Source organism: Macaca fascicularis, chromosome 15 (genome assembly GCF_037993035.2).
Source record: "Macaca fascicularis isolate 582-1 chromosome 15, T2T-MFA8v1.1".
NCBI lineage: Eukaryota > Metazoa > Chordata > Mammalia > Primates > Cercopithecidae > Macaca > Macaca fascicularis.
In genome coordinates, this window is record NC_088389.1 from 99,450,853 (window position 1) to 99,474,629 (window position 23,777).

The following is a 23,777-nucleotide window of genomic DNA, read 5'->3' on the forward strand; positions in this document are numbered from 1 at the left end:
AGGTTCTTGCTGCATTCTAGGTACGTTCTAAACAATAAACATATGACACTTGTTTAATAATCACAGCAACCCATGGAATAGATACTATTATCATCATTTAATAGAGGATGTAAGGAGACCTAGAAGCACTTAGTGTGTGAGAAGCCATTAGAGGGTTGAGTGAAGGGAAAGGATGTCCACCAAGAACCTCCTGCCCTGTGTCTCATGAAGAGGCAGTATTTCAAGAAGACGCTTAAAGCTGTGAGAGTTTTGCTAATCAGTGAAGATATGACTAATGAGCTGCTGGGGAAGTCAAGCCTTCTGTAAGTGAAAGTGTTTGCATTCATTGTACTCATAGGTACCTTCCCTAATGGCGATTGTGAGCCAGGACATTAGTTAAATTGTGGCTACTTAGAAGTGGCAATTCATGGCACACTTACTGATTTCTTCCTATGTTTAATGACACTCATATGTTCAATCATCATTTAAAAATTATCTTTCTTCTCTCTAAAGTAATAATTGCAAGAAATACATTAGGGTACTGATATATGGGGGTTGCATAAGGAGAAAGAAGGAATTTTGAAGAAAGGTTTAACAAGAATTTAAAATATTTAGATGAATGGAGATATTTATATCCAAATATATTCATGTTCTTATAATATCCTTCTTATAGGAACTTTTTAAATTCTTCTCCTTGAAATATATAATTTTTAAATCAATGATTATTGAAGAGTAGGAGTAAATTCTTACTTTCTGTTACCTAGGGCAAAGCATATCTTGGTTCATTTCTGGGAGATAGAAAAAAACTATAGTCTAATGGATTTTTCCGGAATAGACAAAGAAAATAATTTCTTAATATTTTCTAACTGTATTAAAACTTATATTAAAACCAATATAACTAAGATTATCTAAAAAAAACCATGAGATAGGGAACATATCTATATCTATACACATGTAAAGGTTAGTATCCAGAACATGTAAGGTATGTGTAAAATTATACAAGAACTAACCTTTATTTGGATAAATGGCCAAAGGTTAGGTACTATCATTTTTATACATGAAAAGGACCAACATAGACAAAGGTAATCATCCATAGTAACAGTAAAAGCAATACAATCTGAAGTAACTGAGACCTAAGAAATAAATGATAAGTTACAATGTTGGCATGGCTGTGTAGAATTTGATATTTGTAGATTTTTGTTAGCTTTCAAATTAGTATACTTCCTAAAGGGTACCAACAATATTTAACAAAAGCCATTTCACTGAATATACCCTTAGATCCAGTAATTTCCCTTTTCAAGGGAAAATAAGTCAAAGGAGGGAAAAAACATCTTGTTAGAACAATATTCATTATAGTCATGAAAGGCTAAAAATGACTTCAGTAACATTTGGGGAAATGATTAAACAAACCATAATAATTCATAACAATAGAATATTACTTGCAGATAGAATATTATGGAGAAGTCTGTGTGAAATTAAGTGAAAAAAGAGACATAATGTTGTGAACAACTGTTTATAAGCAAGTACACTGATCAGGATGAAAAAGCATAGAATGGTTATGTACAATTTGCATTGATGATTTTGTTCACCGTTTAATTGTGTATTTGGCTGCATATGAATATGACATGAAGAACATAAGAAAATATAATTCACGTAAAGGAGGTATATCATAGGATATAGAAAATAATATCGAGGGTCAACAAGATTTGGAGCACCTGATACGAACAGCCAGGAAATGGGATGCCAGTGAGGGTCTGCTCTATGCTTCCAATAAAAGTGAGGATAGAGTAATTGAAGAAGTACTCCTCAAGACTAATTGAAACTAACATTCATTTCCAAAAAGTGAGCCATGTCAGCAGATGAGATTTATTTTTGGATTAAAAAATTACTTCAAAGAAAGTTTTAGATCTGTTATCACAGCCCATATCCAATTACAACATTAAATTTTTTTTCTATATAGAAACAGATTTCTCAATTCTTAACAAATATCACACTTTAAGTAATGTCATATACAAGTAAATTCCAGAAAAGCAGAGAATTTCAGCCAACAGAAGTCACTGTAGTGGACCTTGACCTGGACTGTGTTGTGAAATAAAACTCTTGAACTTGTCACACCAAGTTGTGTTGGAATGGGACAATAAATTCCAAAGATTCATTGAGTCCTTAAAATGGGTGGGTAGACTTTATGTGTATGCTGTGTACAAATTCAAATCCACCCTAGCTGATTTTTTCCAACCTATTGGAAACAGGAAAAGGATGAATGGATTTCATGATTGTTTTGAATTTAGAATTTTGAATATAGTTATCCAATATTTCTTCTCCCCTCTTTTCATGAGAAAGGATTACCATGAAATGGGGCCAGGCAGGCCACTGGTTTCCTTGAAGTCTTAGTTGAAATCTGTTCCTTCAGTCATTAACCAGTAAACAGATATGACTTCCATCATCTTCACTGTCAAGGAAAGTTACCTTTAGCACATGCCTGTGGATGCCTTTCAATATGTGTCATAATTTGGTTTCAAGGGTCATGTGTTATGGTCAAGTGCTGCTTCAGAATCTTAGAGGCTGTTCTAGAAATCTTGATGTCTAAAGGTTGCCATATTTCAATTTAACATCAGTTTGTGAATATCTGTTGTGCCAATACGATTTTTGGTATCCCTGATGTCTGGATAGAATGTATGTATTTTGTGGGGAAAACAGAAGAGGTGAAGCTAACACTGCATTGTGTACAGTGGACAGGATCAATGATGATCCAGTTCCTTTGTCTTCCCAGCAAAGAATAGCCTCTGAAATGAGGCTAATGTTGACCACTTCCATAGATTATTGAGAGGGTTAACTGAGATAAAGGAATATGGGTGGCAGGAACTAAGTAAATGATACTTCCTTTCACTTTTTATGTGCAAAGTATTTTGAAAGGTGCGGAGGGCAAAGGGGCTAACATTTAGACTGAGTGGCTGGATGGGGAAGCAATTGTAAAAACAAATGTGTGATCCTTGCCATCAGGGAATTTGCAACAGATTGGAGGAGCAGGGCAAACACATTCAATTAGGGGAAGATAATGCAATTAACAGAAATATGGTAAAAGTACTGAATGTGGCTGGAGTTAGACAGCCTTAGGATTGCAAATTAAGCCTTTGAGGTTAGCGCATGTGATGGTTTGTATAATCCAGATTTGAAGAAAGGCTGGTGCACAGGGCAAATGCATGCTAGGAAAATACTCTGAGAGACAGTCACACACTTTAAAAAGTGATAAAATGTTGTAATTATGTTCTCTACTTTTGAAAACTGCCTCCTCTTGTTTACTTCACTGTATTTCAGGAAGCATTTTATAATAAGCAAACTGCAACCCTTTTTATAGTGTGTGTGGAAGGAGGTGTGGGAAGTGATGGCGTTGACTCTCAGCTACTTCTGGCTGACCTCTGTCTTCAAGGGATTCCTGAGTCTCCACCGAAGCACCATGGGTGGGGCTACTGCGAACTAGTCACGAGCTAGATTTGCTTGCTAGCCACTCCTGAAATTCTTATTGTGGTGCTGGAATAGGGAGGTGGAGGAAATAAGCATTTTATTTATACCTCTCCTTTGGGATTTACCACCTTTCAAGGTGTAGTTTCAGTTATTTGCAGGTGTGTCTTATCTTCCCTATTGGATTGTAAATTGCTTGAGGGAGGAAGGGTCTCTTGTTTATTTTTCAATAAACAAAATGTTGTCATAAGGAATTGGCTTTACTCCAAAGTCTTGCTGATTGAATTACATGGATCTTTTTTGTTGTTGTTTATTTAATAGCACTATTCAAGAGTGTCTGAAACTATGTCAGTATTCATTTAGTCTTTGGCATATTTGGGATTCAAAGGAAATTCATTCTCTTACCACGTCTAACTTGTACTCCCCCGGTGTTAGGGATCAACCACGGCATGTTTTAGAGTCTTCATCTATATCCCTCTGGAAATTCAGAAATTTGACCACCTACTGTTTGTGCAGAGGAGATCAGAGGAGGCACTTGTCTCACATCTGATAGCTAAACCAGACAGGGTCTGGTAAACAGAAGCAAGTGGAACCCAAAAGAAGACAAATTGACACATCTGACAAATGTAGGAAGGCCACTGTTTTCCCTGGGCATGGCTTTCTGGGAGAGCTCAGAGTTAAGTAGCAGTTGACATGAGAGAAATGGCAAGAACACAGTGGAGTAGAAAGGTCTGCTGTCCTTGAGGCAAAGCTGGGTAATTCTTACTTGGAAAGAGTGGGCATTACAATTGATTACTGGCACAGTGGGCAGGCATCCATGAAAAACTCATAATCCGGTGCTGGTGATGTGGAGTCGAGGGGAGAGGGGGTTGGAGATGATGATGATGATGATGAAGATGACGACGATGATGTGGATGGAGCCTGTACCAATTTTGATGCTTTGCACATCCATTGAAGTTTGGTGCCCTCTTCCTCATAGTAGAAGGGAAAGTTATTTGATCTAGGTGTAGGCCGCAAGGTGATTGTAAATACTCATGTACTTGTGTAATTGAATTGGCGGTAACTTATTTTTAGAAGTCCTCTAAGAAGCCAACCATCCAACCACAAAATTTCCAGTGGGAAATGAGAAGCAGATTGCAGAAGAAAACCTTGCTGCTTACCGTCTATACACATGCAGTATGGCGCTGGGTGCTGGTTATTCCTCCAGTACAATGGCTAGTCTCTGCCCACTTCCACCAAAGTGTGTGAGCCAGCCTGGCATTGAGCTCCAAACTGCAGAGCCTTGCATATTTTGTTTTTCTCTGTTTGTTCATTTTGTGTCTACCAGTCCAACTGGTTGACATGTGAAGCAGTGTGAAGAATGAGGGCTAACTGTAGTGCTGCCCAAAGAATTTTTTAAATTGCTCTTTCCCTTGAATCCTATTGTTTATACTATGCACAAACTCTGTGTGACATTTACATTTGGGGAAAAACAATTGAATAACATTTTTCTCAGTCAGTTTGAGGTCACAGACCAAGGGTTTTTCTCTTTTCTTCTGAGATCCCCACTTATTGAAACACTTAGCCTTTTGTGTTTTTTTTTGTTTTTTTTTTTTTGAGATGGAGTCTTGCTTTTTCCCCCAGGCTGGAGTGCAGTGGCGCGATCTCAGCTCACTGTAACCTCTGCCTCCTGGGTTCAGGCGATTCTCCTGCCTCAGCCACCCAAGTAGCTGGGACCCAAGGCGCAGGTCACCACGCCCAGCTAATTTTTGTATTTTTAGTAGAGATGGGGTTTCACCATGTTGACCAGGCTGGTCTCGATCTCTTGACCTCATGATCCACCCCCTCTTGGCCTCCCAATGCGCTGGGATTCCAGGCATGAGCCACTGCGCCCGGCCATACTTAGACTCTTTAAAGGATCATTTAACTAGTATATTTATTAGGAGGCAGTAGAATGTACTGTGGTGATTAAGAGCTTGAATTTGGGCGCAAATTCTGGCTCTACAACTTCCATGCACCCCCACGAAAGTCACTTAGCTACTTTATTCTTCAGCATTTTCAACTATAAAATGGGGGTAATTACGTTCCTACCTCATTGACTTATTGTTAAAAACTCAATGTTAAGCACTCAAATTCTTGCTAATATTTATTGGACAATTTGATTGATCAAGGCACAAAGTACATACAGAAAAGTAGATGAAGTTCACCCCATTAAAGAGTTTACTACAGTGTTGTTGAGGAAATATGCATGTGAGACACAACCAACTGCCTGGGAACTCAAAGTAAGACAGGTTTTATTAGAGTTCAGAGGAGAGAACGATCACTCCTATGTGGGAGGCACACAGAATTAATAAAGCTAGAAGAAACAATAGAAAGGGAAAGATGTCTTCACTGGGAGGGAAGGACCACAAGAATGAAGGCTCAAAGCTACATCCAACATATCTCTACTGCTTGGTTGAGTGGTTGACCAGTGAAGACTGCTGGTAGCAGGCAGATGGGTCCAGAATGTATAAAATGGACTGGATATAGAAGATCCTCCTCCTTTTTCTCTCTGCTTATTTTTCCTCTAATGTGATGACTGCTACCTGCTCCCAGGACATTTTGCTCAAATGGTCTTCAAACTCACAAGGATAAGAATGTCCCTCCAGTCTATACAAAAGGGAGAAACAGGACTGATAAGGAAGGAAGAACATGTTTATCTATAAATCCACAATCTGATGGAAGAACTATTCTGCAGAACATTTGGTGAGGTTAAAAGAGAAAGAAAAGCAGCCCATCAGTTTGATTGTTGTGGGAACCTTCTACCAGCCAAACAGATGGAGGCTGAGGCTGATCCGTTGATACTATACAAATGGCAAAACTGGAAAAGGCAATAGGAGGTGACCATCTCAGCTTCTGCTGGCTAATTGGGCTAAAAACAACCCAGTACCTTTCAGCCTATTTTTGTCACTTTTCAGAATACAACAAATAAATTGCTGTATGGGATTTAACACCAACCATTAAGAAAGAATGACTTTATGGTGTGGAAGATGGAGGAGCCTTTGATGACAACAGTCCTGATCTCTTGGAAGTTTTTTTTAACTTATATGAGAACATGTTTAGATTTAGAACACTATTACACGTGTAGTGAGAGAATTCTTATATAACTCATACCAGTTTCCCCATCTTTATCTTATATTAGTACATACATTTGTCACAATTCATCAACTGATTTTGATATACTACTGTTTTGCTATTTTCCGTAATGTCTTTTTTTTTTTTTTTTTTTTTTTTTTGTGGTTGCTCTTGTTCCAGGATCCTATCTGGAATACCATGTTATATTTGTCATTAGATTTGTCATGTCTACTTAGGCTCCTCTTGGTTATGACAGTTTCACAGATTTGCCTTGGTTTTGATGACCTTGACAATTTTGAGAATTACTGTCCAGTGTTTTTTTAGAAAGTCCCTCGCTTGGGATTTGTCTCATGTTTTTCTCATCATTAGACTGGAGTAATGTACCCAGGAGTGTTTGGGGGATGTCATATCAAGGGTAAAACTATCGTATCACATCACATCGTATCAAGGGTAATACTATTAATATGACTGATCACTGTTGATGCTGATCTTTATCATCTGGCTGAAGTATTATTTGTCAGGTTTCTCCACTGTAAAGTTATTCTTTTTATTCCCTTCTCTTTTTATACAGTAGTCTTTGGAAGGAAGTCACTCTTTTTAGCCCACATAGAAAGAGTGGAGTATCCTTTAGGGTGAAGTATCTATAAAAATTATGTGCAATTATTCTGCATGAAAAATTTGTTATTCTCCCCATTTATTTACTCATTCAATCATTTATTTATATCATTATGGACTCATATATTTTATACTTTGAGTTATAATCCAGATACCGCTTCATTTTCTTGCTCATGTTGTTCCAGCTTTAGGTCATTTTTTGCCGCCTCTTGCAGTTGGCTCCTGTAATCCTTGAAATACTCTTGTCATTTTGGGGCTTTGTTTGCTTGCTGGCTTGCTTTGTAGCACCTTCTTACTTTCTGGCACTACAAGATGCTCTTAGCTCACTTGTATACCACATGTATTTCCTGTCTCAGATCTCTCAGAATTTGTAACTATGAAGAAAAAAACTCCAGTCAAAGACATATTAACAGGGCTTTGGGAGAGCAGATTTAAAAACATTCAATGAAAATAAATCAGATCTCACAGCTTTTTAGGGATATGTAATTCAGAAGGGATGAGAGTTTCTGAAAAGTGAAATCCTGATTAGACAAATATGATGAAACTTCATGAGAGATATAAGGAGATAGAATCTAAGAGAACCCATGTGGCTTCAGAGGACACTTTATGATTAATTTGTATTTTAAAAAGACATGCACAGAAGATGAAGAAAGAACTTATGATTGAACTAAGTTTCTAAAAATATCACCAAAAGTTACTTAGCTGCTGGTTTGTGAAAATGATTATATCACTCTACTAAATGAAATTATTTGGTTTGCCTATAAAGCAGCTATATTAAAATGGGTACTCTTGTCATTTCTCTGAAGTAATCTCTGATCATCATTCATTTACTCAATGAATTTTCAGTTGCCCACTGTGTGAATTTTTTTCTTTTTTTTCTTTTTTTTGAGATGGAGTCTCGCTTTGTTCCTCATGCTAGAGTGCAGTGGCATGATTTTAGCTCACTGCAACTTTCCTGGGCTCAGGCAATTCCCCTGCCTCAGCCTCCCAAGTAGCTGAGATTACAGACACCCACCACCACCCCTGGCTAGTTTTTGTGTTTTTAGTAGAGACAGGGTTTCACCATGTTGGCTAGGCTGATCTCGAACTCCTGACCTCAAGTGATCTGCCTGCCTCGGCCTCCCAAAGTGCTGGAATTACAGGCGTGAGCCACCACACCTGGCCTACTGTGTGAATTTTAATGCCCATTATGTGAACTCTTAGGCTCTGGGGATGCACAGTGGTAGATTTTTGGAGCTACCAAAATCTGTGCTCTCTTGGAGTTTATATTTGAATTATGTATTTTATATATATATTATTTATTTGTGGGCTTTTTTTTTTTTTTTGAGACACAGTCTTGCTCTGTTGCCCAGGTTGGAGTGCAGTGGTGTGATCTCAGCTCACTGAAACCTCTGCCTCCCAGGTTCAAGCTATTCTCGTGCCTTAGCCTCCCAACTAGCTGGGATTACAGGCATGTGCCACCACGACCAGCTAATGTTTTGTATTTTTAGTAGAGATGGGGTTTAGCAATGTTGGCCAAACTGGTCTCGAACTCCTGGCCTCAAGTGATCTGCCCGCATCAGCCTCCAAAAGTGCTGGGATTACAAGCGTGAGCCACCGCGCCTGGCCATGAATAGATATTTTAAATATGACAATAATACATGCTTTGGAGAAAGGTAAAGCAGGATAAGGGAGTCGGGGGTTCTGAGGTGGGGTGATGGGACTATTTATATACGGCAGTTGAGGAAAGCCCCATTGCTAAGGTGGCATTTGAGCAGAGACAGGGAGGAAGCAAGGGAATGAGCCATGTGCATACCACTAAGAAGAGTATTTCAGGCAGAGGGAACAGACAGTGCAAAGCCTGAAGCAGGAATGGCTTGGAACACTCCAGGAATAGCAGGTTGGTCCATGAGCCTGGAGCAGGGTCAGCCAGGTAGTGAGATGGAGTGAGTGAGGACAAACACACGTTTGGGCAGGTGGTGTCTGGGATGGAATCACGGAAGGTGCGTGTGAGTGGCTGTCGTGGGAGCTGTGTACTGCTGTGGAGTTGGGGTGTGGAAGTCCTTGTGAGAACTTGGTCTTTTTCTTTGAGGAGAGAGGAGCTATTGGAGGCTTTTGAGCAGAGGAATAGGGTCATCTGATTTCGTATTTGAAAAGGACCACTCTGGCCACTCTGAATGTTGCAAAAGTAGAAAGACCAGTTAAAAAGTCTTTTACTCTACTAGTATATTTTGTCTTAATCTATTAATCTTGATCTATTTGTATGCATATTTCACATGTAGTAATTGTGTACATACAGTTTTGCCATCTGTGTATTTTAACATTTTTCTTCTGTTGCTCTGTAGTCCTCAGGTTTATAACATTCAGTGGCTGCATAATAGTTTGTGTATAGTCTCCTACTGCTGCTGTAAAACTTACCACAAATGGAATGACTTAAAAGGATACAAATTTATTTTCTCACAGTTCTGGAGGTCAGAGTCCTAAAATCAAGGTGTTGGCAGAGCTGCACTTCTTCTGGAGGCTCTAGGGGAGAATCCGTTTCCTTGCTTCTTCCACCTTGTAGAATCCACCCTCACTCCTTGACTCGTGGCTCCTCACTCCATCTTTAAAGCCAGCAGCATCTTCAAACCTTACCTACCCCTCTGCCTCTGCTTCAGTCACCACATCTCCTATTCTGAACCTCCTGTCTTCCTCTTCTACACACTTTGGTGATTACATTAGGTCCATTTGGATAATCCAGGATAATCTCCCCATTTTGAGACACTTAATTTAATTACATCTAGAAGATTCCTTTTACCATATATTCACAAGTTCTGGGGATTAGGATGTGAACATCTTTGGGGACATTATTCAGCCTACCACAGCTGATGTTTTATAGTTTACTTAAACATTTCCATTATCGAATACTTAGAAGGCATCCAGTTTGGGGCCATTTTGATATTCCTATACTTCCTCTATTTATATACTTTGACCTTCTTTTCTTTCAGATTGTGTCTCTTAAGATAAATATCCAAGTTTAGGTTTCCTGGAACAAAGAGCATGAACATCTTTTTTTTTTTTTTTTGAAACGGAGTCTCGCTCTGTCGCCCAGGCTGGAGTGCAGTGGCCGGATCTCAGCTCACTGCAAGCTCCGCCTCCCGGGTTTACGCCATTCTCCTGCCTCAGCCTCCCGAGTAGCTGGGACTACAGGTGCCCGCCACCTCGCCCGGCTAGTTTTTTGTATTTTTTTAGTAGAGATGGGGTTTCACCGTGTTAGCCAGGATGCTCTCGATGAGCATGAACATCTTATGTATTTGCTTCCAAATACAGTTACATTATTGGATGTCCATTTCCCTACAGCCTCACTAGGTTAGCCTTCTATCTCTTAAAGGTGTGTTTCCAGTTTGTTACAAAATGACATTTTATTGGTGTGTGTATTTTATTTCCTTAATGGTTAGGTTGAACCTTTTTGGAGTGTGCGTGGGGGCATATGTCATTTGTATTTTGAGATTAGCGTTGTGTTTATTTTGCTTTTTAGTTGTATCTGGAGCTAGAAGAATGGAGACAGCATTAGACTATTGCTTAAGTAAGGGCATAAGGCTGGCATGAATAGATGACATATGCAGAACTATATTGCTTTCAATTCTCCATCAAAGGAAATTATTTCCAAAATGAAAAGGGTGTTACTAAAAGGGATTTGGATGACAGTGAAAGAAAATCCAGGTAATTTGAATGCATTTACCTCTCTGGGACACACTGGATTGTATCTCAGGGTTAGCAGGGTTGAAGGAGTTAGCAGACATCATCTTTGAGCCATTGCTGGTGATTGTTGAGTGAACTTGGAGAGTGGCAGAGGTTCCAGAAGACCAGAGATATGCAAATGTTGTTCTATGTAGCTTTTGACAAAGTTGAATTCCTAAAACTTTCAATGTATGAAATGCACCCTTGCAAAATTTCTGGACTACCATCATATGAATTATTTAATAGTCCAGAGAAGAGATTGCATTGATCCTTAGGAACCAGCATAAATCTAGTAATGTGTAGTGACCAGTTGTCACATTTTCTTTTATAAAAGGGGCTTCTGTATTGGACGATAATGCCAAAGACATCAAAGCATTTGACAAATATTTCTCGCCGTTCTCCTTAAGCACATAATAGAGAGATGTTTGGAGGATGACAGAATAATGCAATAAATTCATAGCTGATTCTATTCATATGCCATAACATAGGTAATGACTGAGTGTTTGTTGGCCTAGAAAGAGGTTTCCAGTGGCAGGTATTTAGGGTTTTCTTGGCCCCAAACTGAAGAAGGGTCCTTAGAACTTGGATAGAAATCTTAAAAATTCATATTTATGTGGCTAATGATATAAACCTATAGAATAAATCTTCATAATATGAACTATGAAAATAGGCCAACACCAACTAAATACATTTAACAGAAATAATGAGAACTTCTAAAATGAGGTTGTATTTAGAATTGAAACAACAGTTGATTTTCTTTATTTTTGGCCTTCTTGAATTTCACCAATTAAAAATAAAAACAATAACATTTGTATAGTGAAAATGACTTTTTAAGGTTAATTCGTGTATGGTAGGAGAATGCTGGGTCCACCTACATATGGTTGCTGTGAGAGCATGCTATAATAAAGAATTGCTGGACTGAGAGGAAAAGATGTGAGTACTGTTCCTGTCACCACCATAAACTAGTTGTCATCTTGGGCCAGCAGCTGGCATCACCTTTCTTGGGTCTGCATATTATCATCTGAAAGCTGGAGATGACAAGAGGTGGGGTGAAGTTAATCACTTTGCCCCATTCCCGCTGTCATGTGATATCAGGCAGTACAACTTGATTCTCATGTCCCTTGGCAAGTGTGGCCAAATTTCTAGACTCTTAAATGGACCCTTCCAGATATTTCTAGCTTAAACAGACCCTTTCAGGCCCTCTCTGAGAAGGGGCCTCTTTTCTTTTAATCTGCAAGTTCCTTCAGATCACCCTTCTTCAGGATCATATTAAACTATCCACATTTTCAATGCTTCATTTCAAGTTTCAAACAGTGTACTTGAGCCCACTTTGATCTCAGGAAGGTCAACATTTTTTTGTCTTTTTTGGGGGGCTCAGGCCCACGCCTTGACATTTCTGGATGAGCCTATAGCCTCTTCACCGGCCAAAAATGTTCCCCATGGCTTTACCATGGGGTCTGGCCTTCAGTTTCTCCATTCTCCATCAGCCGATCCTGAACAATCCTGGCCACCGTCAGCATTTGATCATCGACTGTTTCTCTAGCTTCCTTCCCAGCACCACTATTTTGATTCCGTTGTAATCTTTATGACCATTTAATTTTGAATTTTTAAACTTCATATTTTATTTTCCTATTTTGTATCTTCACATTATCATTTGTAAAGGAGTTTAAAATATTTCCTGTGCCTCAATTTACTCTTGCTTAGTCTGATTTTCCCCTTATCAGTCCTCAGATATCATCAACTCTTTATTTTCTGCTCTTATGGGACACAACATTTGTACATCTTCATACAACCTAGCCTTTGGCTTCTTTTGTCTATATACTTAGATTAACCTCTCAGAGTTGGAGATCTTTGACTGAGGGATGTAGTAGTATAGTTCTTGATCCATTTTGGGTACCTTTATTTTGACTGACAAAGACAAGAGGCCACTTTAGCACATTATATTCTTTCCTTAAAACTTTAAAATATTTAAGAAGTCAGCATTTATATTTAAACATAAATTTCAGCCTCCTTCTTAGGGCTTCCCTTAATACCACAGTAATTTTGGTTGGAGGAATATTTTGTAGCCTGTGATATCTCAGATTGCAATACTTCTCTGCCTCCTGTTTCCTGCACTTCTCCTCTAGCTCCTTCCACTGAGAATTCTCCCCAGGCAGCATTTTCACGCTTTCAGTGCTCATTTCAGGCACTTTCTTCTCTGCTGTGCCTATGCATGCTTGAGGCTTTGTCCTAAACTCATGTGACCTGCATAGCTAATTTCAGGTTCTTACTCTAGGCTTACTACTGCTGAACCCAAGAGACTGACGTATTGCCCAGACTCCTGCACACTGTCTGCCAGCCACAGGTACATCCTGGGGTCATGTATTATGCTCCTGGTTAGCACATTGGGCAGGAAACAAGCTACCCATTGTGGCTGTGACCAGGTGTAGAGTCTCTTTGCTTATCTGAAAAACAGTTCTTTGACCTCACTACCTGCGGCCTGTCCTTCCTGCTACTGTGTCCTTGATAGGCCAGCTCCCCACCCTTTGCCTAGAAAGCATTCCCAATCCCTACCAGTAAGATAAATGGAGCAAAACAGGAAGCCACTTCTGTGCATCCCAAGGCTCTGCTATACGTGTGTTTGCATCCAATGTCTGAATTTTCTCCATGAAGAAATGGAAGATCTTGGGACAAATCTTTTGGTAAGATTTAGATATTGCATAGCTCCTAACAAGGCTTTATAAATAGAACTACTTAAAGCCTTTGGGACATGGATACTTTCAGAAAGTGTTTTTAGTTTATCTCATTTCTATACATGTTTTTGGGCTGACTAAATGTTAAGTAGTTCTAATACAGTATGGTACAATGGGTCTCTTCAGTCTCTTGGGTTCAATGGAAGTTAAGTGGCTGTTATATGTGTAGTTCACAACAGTAGAAGACAGAAATAACCTATGTCTTCTCTATAATCACAGAGATACCTAGCATGAGGACAGAGATGCCTTTTAATATATTTTTCTCGTGAAGCTCTCTGATAGAGGTCTTCTAGGCAATGCAGGAGTTCAAACTTCATAACTACGACTCTGGTTCAGTAGCTCTGATGAAATCACTGGAGCTCCTTTAGCAACTGAATTGTTTGCATGTCATAAAATTATGATATGCTTCAAAGGCAAATATTTATTTAGTGAGAAATGTAGGTGTGCACAGTAAGGCTTGCGCCTTCCTCATGGCGTATTTCCTTATGAAGTTTATTAGTCTCTGACTCTAGGCAACGTGATATTATGGGAGTGGCACAGACCATAAATGTCCCAAGATCTGAGCTCAAGCCATGATGTAGCTAGTTATCCTCGAGTTGTAAGACTTCAGGCTCAGAAGGCAGTCGGTGTGCCAGGGGTGTTTTACCTACAAACCTGAGAGGGATTGGGGGAAGTTTTAGATCAGGTCATTTCTAAGAAATCTTTTAGCTTTAAAATCTCAAATTAGTATTTCTAAATGCCATTTTACCCACTTTTATATAATTACCCATTTAACCAGACTTAGAAAATTATGAAGAAAAAATATATACTCTTTCATTCCCTAACACAGATAAAATCATTGTTCATGTTCTGGAGCATTAGCTTCCTTTTTTCTGAGCAGATATATCTAAGAAAGCCTAAAACAGTGTGTGTACATACATTTCAAAAATTGGAATCATATATTTTTTCATAAATTGATTTTTGTTTCATTTAACATTATCCCATGTCATCTGAGTAGGACTTAGAGTTTTTGTCCAAAACTAGATTTCCTTGGTCACTTTTGCAGTTTCTTTGAAATTTTCCGTATTGAAGACAATGTTATGCACTCTCCAAACTAAGCACCCTTGGCTTCTGAATGTGCTATAAGTACAGTTAGTTGATTTCATTCCAGAGAACAAGCAGTAGAAATATCCCAGAGCACTCTGCCTTCTTGCTGTCACTGCATAGGTAGAGACTGCCATGGCCAGGGGTCAAGGTGGAGGATGAGGGGTGACCCCTAAAAAATGACATTAGCATGTGACCAAACAGTATCTCGAATTGTCTTGAAAGCCCACCAATCCATTGTGGAATGACCTTTACAAATAGTTTTGCTTGTGTACAACCAGATGAGATGGGGCTGACTCTGAGCAAGGGAATAAAGAAGGGAAACTTGGTAACCAAGCCTGTTCTTTCTGTTCTCTGCCTCCCTCCTTCATGCCTCACCTCTTCTTCTCTTTGGCATTTATCTTCACACTCTCTAGCCCCCCAGTTATCACTTTCTTCTCCATGGGCCCATTGCATTTTGTTGATGCTGCTGATAGAGCCCTTATCACGTATTACTAATTGGAAGATTTGGGTGGTAGTTGTTGGGGGTGGGGAGAAGCAGGGTAGGTTATCATGACCCTACTCATAAGAAGTTTATGTCTCCTCACTTCTATATGAGTTTCAGAATTGGAAGATAATCTTAGCTAAGGTTAGAAGAACATGTGAAGCTGAAATATTACTGAATATTTAAAAATTGTTTTCCACTATTATTTGTTTCCTTGCATGTGGTTTCAGTGACATTATGGGTTACATTGGTTTTGGTGGCCTTGCTTGGAATTTCAACACCAGAGAGCCTATATTAAGAAATCCTACATTTAGTGGGAAGTTTTACTACATCTCTGGATGTACTATAAGGTCATCTGGTTTCTGATTCTTAAGTTCTATAATTTGTAGCACTGTTTCCATGGGAAAGTGCATTCCAAGTTCTAAACAGCTGAGTTTTGGATCTCAGCTCCTTTGAGAGTTGTGGACCACTCAGACACAAAATTATCTTTAAATATACAGATAGGTGTATGTAATTTGCGTTGTATGTAGAACTAACCACCATTTGAGCCCTTATTATGTGTCAAGGGCTATAATAAGAGCCTTCATACATTCACTTGTTCCCCTCCTCACCGTGATTCTTTGAGGTAGGCATTATTATCTCCATTTTACAGATAAGGAAGCCAAGGCCCAGCAGAGCAGAGATGTGACTGCAGAGCCGTCCAACCCCAGTCCTCTGACCTTTCTCTGTGCCTGATACCTCTCAGCATTTGAGGGCCTTTTCTCTTTCTGCTTCATCTCCAAAGGTCCTTCTAGGAGAGAGGTGAAAGGTAATTCTTTTGAAAATACATATTTTAAAGCAGTATTATTCCCTTCGAGATACCCATTGATTCCCTTTGATGGAGCCCAATACCATGCTGGATCTTTGCTGTGTCTGAGTGGTATGAATGGGCATCTATGGGGGTGGCCTCAAGAGCCTGTAGAAAGAGGTACCCCAGGAAAATTTTTTACACAAAAGAACACTATAGCATCTGACTACAAGATTCAAATAAACACACTCAAAATGGTCTGTAGAGAATAGAGTGGTCGACAGTGATGGATAGCAGGTTTCTCTCTTTTTCAAAACAGATTTAATTATAGTGTTCACACAAATCTAACTGAAAATATGAGCCAGAATGTTCATTTGTTCACTCACTTATCAGCTATCAGACTTTGAATGAACCCACATATATATCAGATTTTGTACTAGGCCCCAGGAGGGTACAAAAGTGGATGAAACATAGTCCCTGTCTTCAAGAAGCTCGGAACCTAGTGGGGAGCAGGCCCAGAAACCTTCAGATCCTCTGATGTGCATTTTAAAAATAGCCCAAATACCAAAACTGGTTGTTTTTTTTTTTTTTTTTTGAAACAGGGATGTCATTCTGTCACCCAGGCTAGAGTGGTGCAACTATAGCTTACTGCAGCCTTGACCTTCCAGGCTCAAGCAATCCTCCTGCCTCAGCCTCCTGAGTAGCTGGGACTACATTTGCATGCCACCATGCCTGGCTAATTTTTTATTCTAGTGTAAAGTTAGGGCTATGTGCCCAGTCTGGTTTCAAACTCCTGGGCTCAAGTGATTGTCCTGCCTTAGCCTCCCAAACTGTTGGGATTACAGGCATGAGCCAGGCTTGGCCCAAAATGTCTTTTAATGTCAGCTTTGAATGAGCTTTCATAAGAACAGTGTATATGTGTGAGGAGAAATCCCTGTCACATGGTGTTGATTTGGTAAGCAATATTTCCAATATCAGAAAGACTTGGTCAGTATGTTAATTTGCTAAAACCCACTGGCATACAAGGATGCTGTGGCGGTTGACTTTTCCACATTTGCTTAACCAAAGTGCCAGTTTACTGAAGATGAATTCCATGTCATGTTTTACTGCCCTGCATGTGTTAAGACTTGCTTTTCATGACACTAAGACAATGGGAGATTGAATGGGTGGAGTTAAAAAGGCCCCTGGCCTTTCATTGATTCTCCTTGGGTTTCCTGCTGAGTATGGGTTGAGGCTCTGGCCTTCTCAACTGGGTGCCAGATGAATGTACTGGGAATCCTGTTAGGGTGACATCTAAGAAGAAGACTCATAAGGCACAATATTGGGAAGTCAATCACAGCTTGTTTCAGGAGGATCAGAGCTGAGCTTGGTGGAGGTTCCTGGTGATAGGGATTCCTTCCTGAAACAATTTGTCTTCCTGAAAAAGGAGGAAGGTGTAAGAACGAGAACCACTGATGTATGCAGGAGGTCCGTAGCCTCAGTTGCCATAGATACTGAAGGCTCTGCATGGCCTGGCCAAGGATGGACCGTGTTACAAGGTGTACCCACAAACCACAGTGATCTTCATCCTCAAGCTGGGGCATGCCGGGCCTCATTTTTGGAAAGTACATTTTCCATGAGATGTGCTAGCACAATGGGGTTCTATGTATAATCTGCCTTGAACAAATAGGTTTCATGGGAGGCCATCAGAAAACAACTTCATCAAGTCTCCTACTCTTCCATTAATATTTATACAGTGGAAAGCATTTCCCCTGTTTTTTGGATGAAAACATATCACGTGGCTATTCTGATTCCTCATATATAATAAAAAACCCCACTTTAATTTGCCAGATACTTAAAATGTCTAGTATCATGGGATAGTTAAAGCTTCCAACTTCATTCATATTTATAACTGCTCCCCTTCCCCTGGCTAGGGCCTGTTGCAGGGAGAGGGGGCTGTGGTTGGAGGCTTTTTCTCTTGCTTACTCAGTAGCTATGATTTCTGGACTGGGGTTAGGGGCTGGGTGGGAAACAGGAAGGAGTGTAGGAAAGCTTTTACTTGGCAGGCGGTATCATAGGAGAGCTCTTTTTGTGTTGTGGGTCTTTAGAGTTGATTCTTTCACTTGTGGAGCCTTTTATGGGTTGTTTGGAGATACCCTCTCACCTTGTCTCTGGGGGCCTCTCACCTCCAGTTTCCTTGTTGGGGCTGCTACACTCTCTTCAGCCTAATTGCAGACTCCTTCCACAGTCTCTAGAAAGCCCACCAATCCATTCATACTCCTGTCTGCTGGGTTCTATTGCTGTCCAGGTGGCTCTTGTTGGGAAGACCTTATTATATACCCTGTACATATGCTCATGGTGTGGTCCATGGGAAACACTCACACTTCCTTTGTTCCCACCAACTGGGAGAGGGCAGGCTGCTCCCAGGGCAGCTGTCATTTCCTTTGGCTTATCCGTCAGCATCCAGCCAGCTCTCCAGTTCTTCAGATTTCTTAAGCAGAAGTCCCAAACAAGGTCACAGTGCCTTCCATATCGTAACAGCCTCATGCTCTCCAGGTAGTCCTGTTGAGCCCCCTCACTAGGCTGGAAAGGGGAGAAGCAGGGAGGGGCAGGTACTCTTATCTCTTCCTAAGCTTAGTCCTTTAGGCTAGGACCAGACTGGACTGCAGCCTGCTTGCTTCAAACATTCTCTCCTTTTAGCCACCAACAAACAGTCCAGCCTACTTGTAGCCTCACTGTAGATAAGAGGTTTAAGACCAGTGAAAAAGGTTTTGGGCTATGTTCTTTGAAAAACTACATCTAGGCCTGGCACTTCACTTTGGAATCTGGTATCTCATCCATCTTTGTGGCTTGTTTGACACTTCCCATTTTGACGTTCTGTAATACCTTCTTGGGAAGCAGGGCTTATCCTTAGCTCTTAGAGATGCATGTGACACACAGCATAGAAAAGGCTCTTGGGAGTAGATAGGAGTGTCCACTTCGCTCCAGCCTCTTCCTCTCCTGCCCTCCATCCTGCTCCAGGACCTGTGCTCCACCTGAATCTTCCACCCAGGAAGCTCCCTCTCTGCTGCCTGCTCCTGCTCTGTGTTGCCAGCTTCTTCTGTTCCTTTAGGATTCGTAAATGTTCCTTCCTTAGTAAAGACTTCTTTGCTCAAACCCCACTTAAGTAGATCTCCCCTAATGTTCTATTTTCTCTTACTGCAATTCCCTTTATCTCCCTCACAGTACATCTTATATTATAAATGATAATGTTTCCAAATAAATTATACAAGCTATTTAGTGTCTTACTCTCGCACCAAATGGTAAGCCCCATAAAGGAAAATTCATGTCTGTTTTATTCGGTAATAGAAACCTAACCAGTGCTCACTAAATATATGTTGAATAAATGAATGAAAGCATGAATTAAAAAGTTACCTTTGTTTAAGCTGCTCTTTTGCCAAATGTCTCTCTTCTTTTGTGTTAACTCTTTTTTTTTTTTTTTTTTTGAGACACAGTCTTGCTCTATCACCCAGGCTGGAGTGCAGTGGTGTGATCTTGGCTCACTGCAACCTCTACCTGCTGGGTTCACAGGACTACAGGCATGCATCACCATGCCTGGCTAATTTTTGTATTTTTAGTAGAGACTGGGTTTTGCTATGTTGGCCAGGCTGGTCTTGAACTTCTGGCCTCAAGTGGTCCACCCACCTTGGCGTCCCAAAATGTGTTAACTCTTAACAAACAGATTCTTAGTTATATGGCATACACAGAGTTTTGGAAGTACTGAGACAAGGCTTAATTTTTGGTATATTTTTCTGTTCATTATCATCTCCCCTTGCCCCTTTCTCCTCTCTCTGTCTCACTTTCTCTTTCGCTCTGGCTCTTTTTCTCTCACTCTCTTCTAACAAGAATTAAGTTTGAGGCAAGGAGAGCAGAGGTGCTACCCCGTTTTACAGATACCCACACTAAGGAGAGTTAGCTGTGAGATAACTTTATCTAAGGGGTTAATGGCAAGCATGGCCCAGAGCTCAGCACTTCCATCTCTCTTCTGGTCTTGTCCTCTTTGTGCCTCTCCTGCAGTCCTTCATGTCCAGCTGTCCTCTGGCCTTGCAGCAAGGCCTGGCTTACCACTTCCAGATCCTGCCGAGGTGGCAGCAGCCTGGCCTCAGGCTGGAACGGAAAGACTAGTTCCTAGCCCAGAATCTAACTTGCATGGTACACAGCAAGAGAAATTCTCTTCAAGATGCAGCCCCATGAGAGCAGCATGTTTACAGGTAGTAGATCCCCAAAGTTGTCATAGCCTCCCTCCACCCCCTCACACCGGACCTATCCCTGCCCTCGGCCCACACAGTTGGGGGTTCACGGGCTATGGGAATGTCTTTCTCCTTAGGAATAGAAGCTGGATTCTGAAGGAAGGCATTGGACTTGAACTAGGCTTGGCGATCGCCTTCCCTCTCATTCTTTCGCTGCCTACTCCATAGACAGTCCTAACTCTGGCCACAAGTCAGAGAATTTCACATTCCTCCCTTAACAAGTTTTACTCCATATACGGCCCTGGGGGCAGTCTAGACTCCCTGGGCGACTACTTGGGTGTACTTGCTTCAGGAGGAGGAGGAGGAGGCTTATCTCGTATATGCACATTCTTCTGGTGTGTCCTATCTGGTTATTATCAAATCGAAACTGCAGCAGTTGAAGTTTGTTGCTTAATTACTGTCTGTTGATTGTAAAATAATAGACCACCAATTTTGTTGGTTAGTTATTACTAGTGCGTCGTTATAAAGTACACTGTAACATGGCAGTGTTTTCCTTTGTGCTGTCTTTTTGATGAGTATTGTTATTTACACTCATAATAATGCCTTGCATTCGAAATATGCTTCAGAGTTAACACAGCACTTTTATTTTATTATCTCATCTGGCTCTGTTATAAGGAAATACAAGTAGGCAACTAATTTTAGGAGAGTGGGAGGTAAAATTTTTATTCTAGATATTACTTTACTATAAATTTTGGCATAATATAGCTTCTTTTTACAGCAAGTACTTATTACTTTAGTTAAAAAGTTAGAAGTGAATTTTAAATTTGTATGACTTGCTGTTTTTTAAACCTTCTTGTCATAATCCAAAAAGTAGAGTACTAGAAGACATATTCTGTCCAGGGTCATATAAAATCATAATATCTTAGCTAGAAGCCACTCCTCTAGAATTTGATCCACAATATGGTTTAACACTACATTGTAAAGAAATGGATTGTCCATCCCAGAGTCTGCTTAGCATTGAGGCCTCATTTATGTATCTACTTAGGTAAAACTCTTAGAACATAAAATTAACCATTTTAGTATGAAAAATGGAGGTGACCACCACCTCTATCTAGTTCCAAGATATTTTTACCATTCCAAAATAAAACCCCATCCTCACTAAGCAGTCACTCCCCATTCCCCACTCCCTGTAGCCCGAGGCAACCCCTAATCTGCTTTCTGTTTCTGTGGATTTAACTGTTCTGGGTAGTTCACATAAAAGGAATCATACAATCTGTGTCATTTTATGCCTGACTTCTTTCACTCAGCGTAATGTTTTAAGGTTCATCCATATTGTGACTTGAGTCAGTGCTTCATTCCTTTTTACAGCTGAATGCCCAATATTTTTAATATCAAAACATTTCTGGGATTATGGAAACTCCATCCCCACAGACGCACAGGCCTACCATATCCTTCTCTCCACTGGCAATGACTTCTTCTCACAGCAAGTGTGGGATTTTTGTCCATAATAAAGTACAAATGCTAAAGAAGCATGTGTAGTTATAGCTGTAGTTTGCTGCATTTTACTTTAGACTCAGGAAGAAGGCTCTAGACAGTTCTATGCAAAGATTACAGGTGATTGTATTCTTCAGACACTCATATCATGAAAGTTTGTGCCGTCATGATTTTTATAGACAGTGCTTAGAATATGCCTGGATTTGTAGTTTTCTTCCAGTAGGCCCCACTCTGAGGCTGGGTTTCAGATTTCCTTTTTTTTTTTTTTTTTTTTGAGACAGAGTTTCGCTCTTGTTGCCCAGGCTGGACTACAATGGCGTGACCTCAGCTCACCGCAACCTCCGCCTCCCAGGTTCAAGCGATTCTCCTGCCCCAGCCTCCCGAGTAGTGGGATTACAGGCATGCACCACCCTGCTCGGCTATTTTTAGTAGAGAGGGGGTTTCACCATGTTGGTCAGGCTGGTCTCAAACTCCTGACCTCAGGTGATCTGCCCACCTCTGCCTCCCAAAGGCGTGACCTACCACACCCGGCCAGGTTTCAGATCTTTTCTCTAGCCTCTGTAGGTGGCAATGTATAAAGAAAAAAGAACGAGCGTCCGAGGTGGACAGAACTGGGTTCAAACCCCACCTCTACCACTTGTTAGCCATTTGTCCCTGGGCACATGACTTGAAGTTCCCTCATGGTAAAATGGAAATAATAATGTCTACTCACGGTCCCCCAAAGATATCCACATCCTAATTCTTAGAACTTGTAAATGTTACCTTATTTTGAAAAATAGTCTCTGTAGATGTGGTTGAATTAAGCATTTTGAGGGGATTACCCTATATTTTCAGGTGGGCTTTAAATGTTTCACAGGCATCCTAATGAGAAAGAGGCAGAGGGGGACAGAGAGGGACATGCAGGGGAAGGTGATGTGAAGACGTAGGCAGAGAGTGAAGTGATGTGGCCACCAGTCAAGGAGTGCCAATTCTGGCAGCCACCAGGAGCTGGAATGGGTGAGGGACAGAGTTCTCCGGAGCCTCCAGAGAGAGCATGACCGTGCCAGCACCTCAGTTTCAGCTAGTGACATTGGTTTTGGACTTCTCGCCTCCAGAACTGGGAGAGAATAAATTTTCATAGTTTTAAGCCACCAGATTTAGTGTCATTTGTTACAGCAGCCTCAGGAAATGAATGCACTTCTCTTATAAGGTAACATGACCACCTGTACCACATGTTACAGTTTGTTTTCCTCCTAAAAAGGACAGAAGTCCCTGTGTCAAAGGTGTTTCTCAAGCTTTAAGTACAGAGGTGAAGAGTTTGAGAGCAGGGTTTCTCAGCCTTGGCACTACTGACACTTAGGGGCCAGAACATTCTTTGTCGTGGGGCGATGCTCTGCCCTAAGGATGTTCGGTGGCATTCCTACTCACTAGATGCCAGTAGTTCCTTCCCCCTAGTTACAACAACCACAAATGTCTCCAAACATTGCCACATGTCAGCTGGGGGACAAAACTACACCCTGTTGAGAAACACCAAGGTAGAGTACAAATTAAGTACAGCTTAATCCCAGCTCCATCACTAAGTAGCTGTGTAGCCATGGGCAAGTTAGACACCCTCTCCGAGCCCCAGTTTCATTATCTATAAAATAATTGCAGTCCTTATATCACACAGTTGTTGTAAGGATATTCAAATGATGTAATATATGTAAAGGCTTCAGAACAGTGTCTGGCAAATTGCAAAGTATTTAATGCAGGAAAATGATTATTAACCCATGCTCTGCCATACTACTTTGTCACACTGTTTTCCATAGTTTCTGTTAAAGAATTAATGGCCATTGAAAACATTTTCCAAACAGTAACTTCTATTATGAAGATGCACATATGTTTTGAAATTAAACATCCTTCCTTCATTGCCTTCCCCTCTCGCCTTTCAGCTCCCCAAGATTTGTATGCGTAGGTTGCCTGTCAGTTATGCTAACTCACTGAACTCTTTATATAATTCCCTGGATAAGCTGTAACAACAAGCAAAACCCCTTCCATCTGTCAGTGATAGTTCTATTATTCCATAATTACAGCTTTCTCCTCGGTGACGTAGCTGTTGCATTCACTTATGAATGTATCAGTGTCTCCATTCAAATGTGTGAAATATTTAGCAGTGTTTAGCAGGT

General features: G+C 40.6%; 1 protein-coding gene across 3 annotated transcripts in view; it reads left to right on the plus strand.

Moving 5' to 3' along the window:
* PIP5K1B (phosphatidylinositol-4-phosphate 5-kinase type 1 beta) overlaps nucleotides 1–23,777 on the plus strand; it is a 306,533-nt gene that overhangs the window by 22,454 nt on the left and 260,302 nt on the right. Inside the window, exon 2 of one of the 3 annotated variants that reach the window (XM_065530660.1) lies at nucleotides 15,797–15,952. The exons of the other annotated variants lie outside the window; for them this stretch is intronic. The gene's annotated coding sequence lies outside the window, so the exon portion shown is untranslated. The remainder of the gene's footprint in view (nucleotides 1–15,796; nucleotides 15,953–23,777) is intronic. 3 annotated transcript variants of the gene reach the window in all.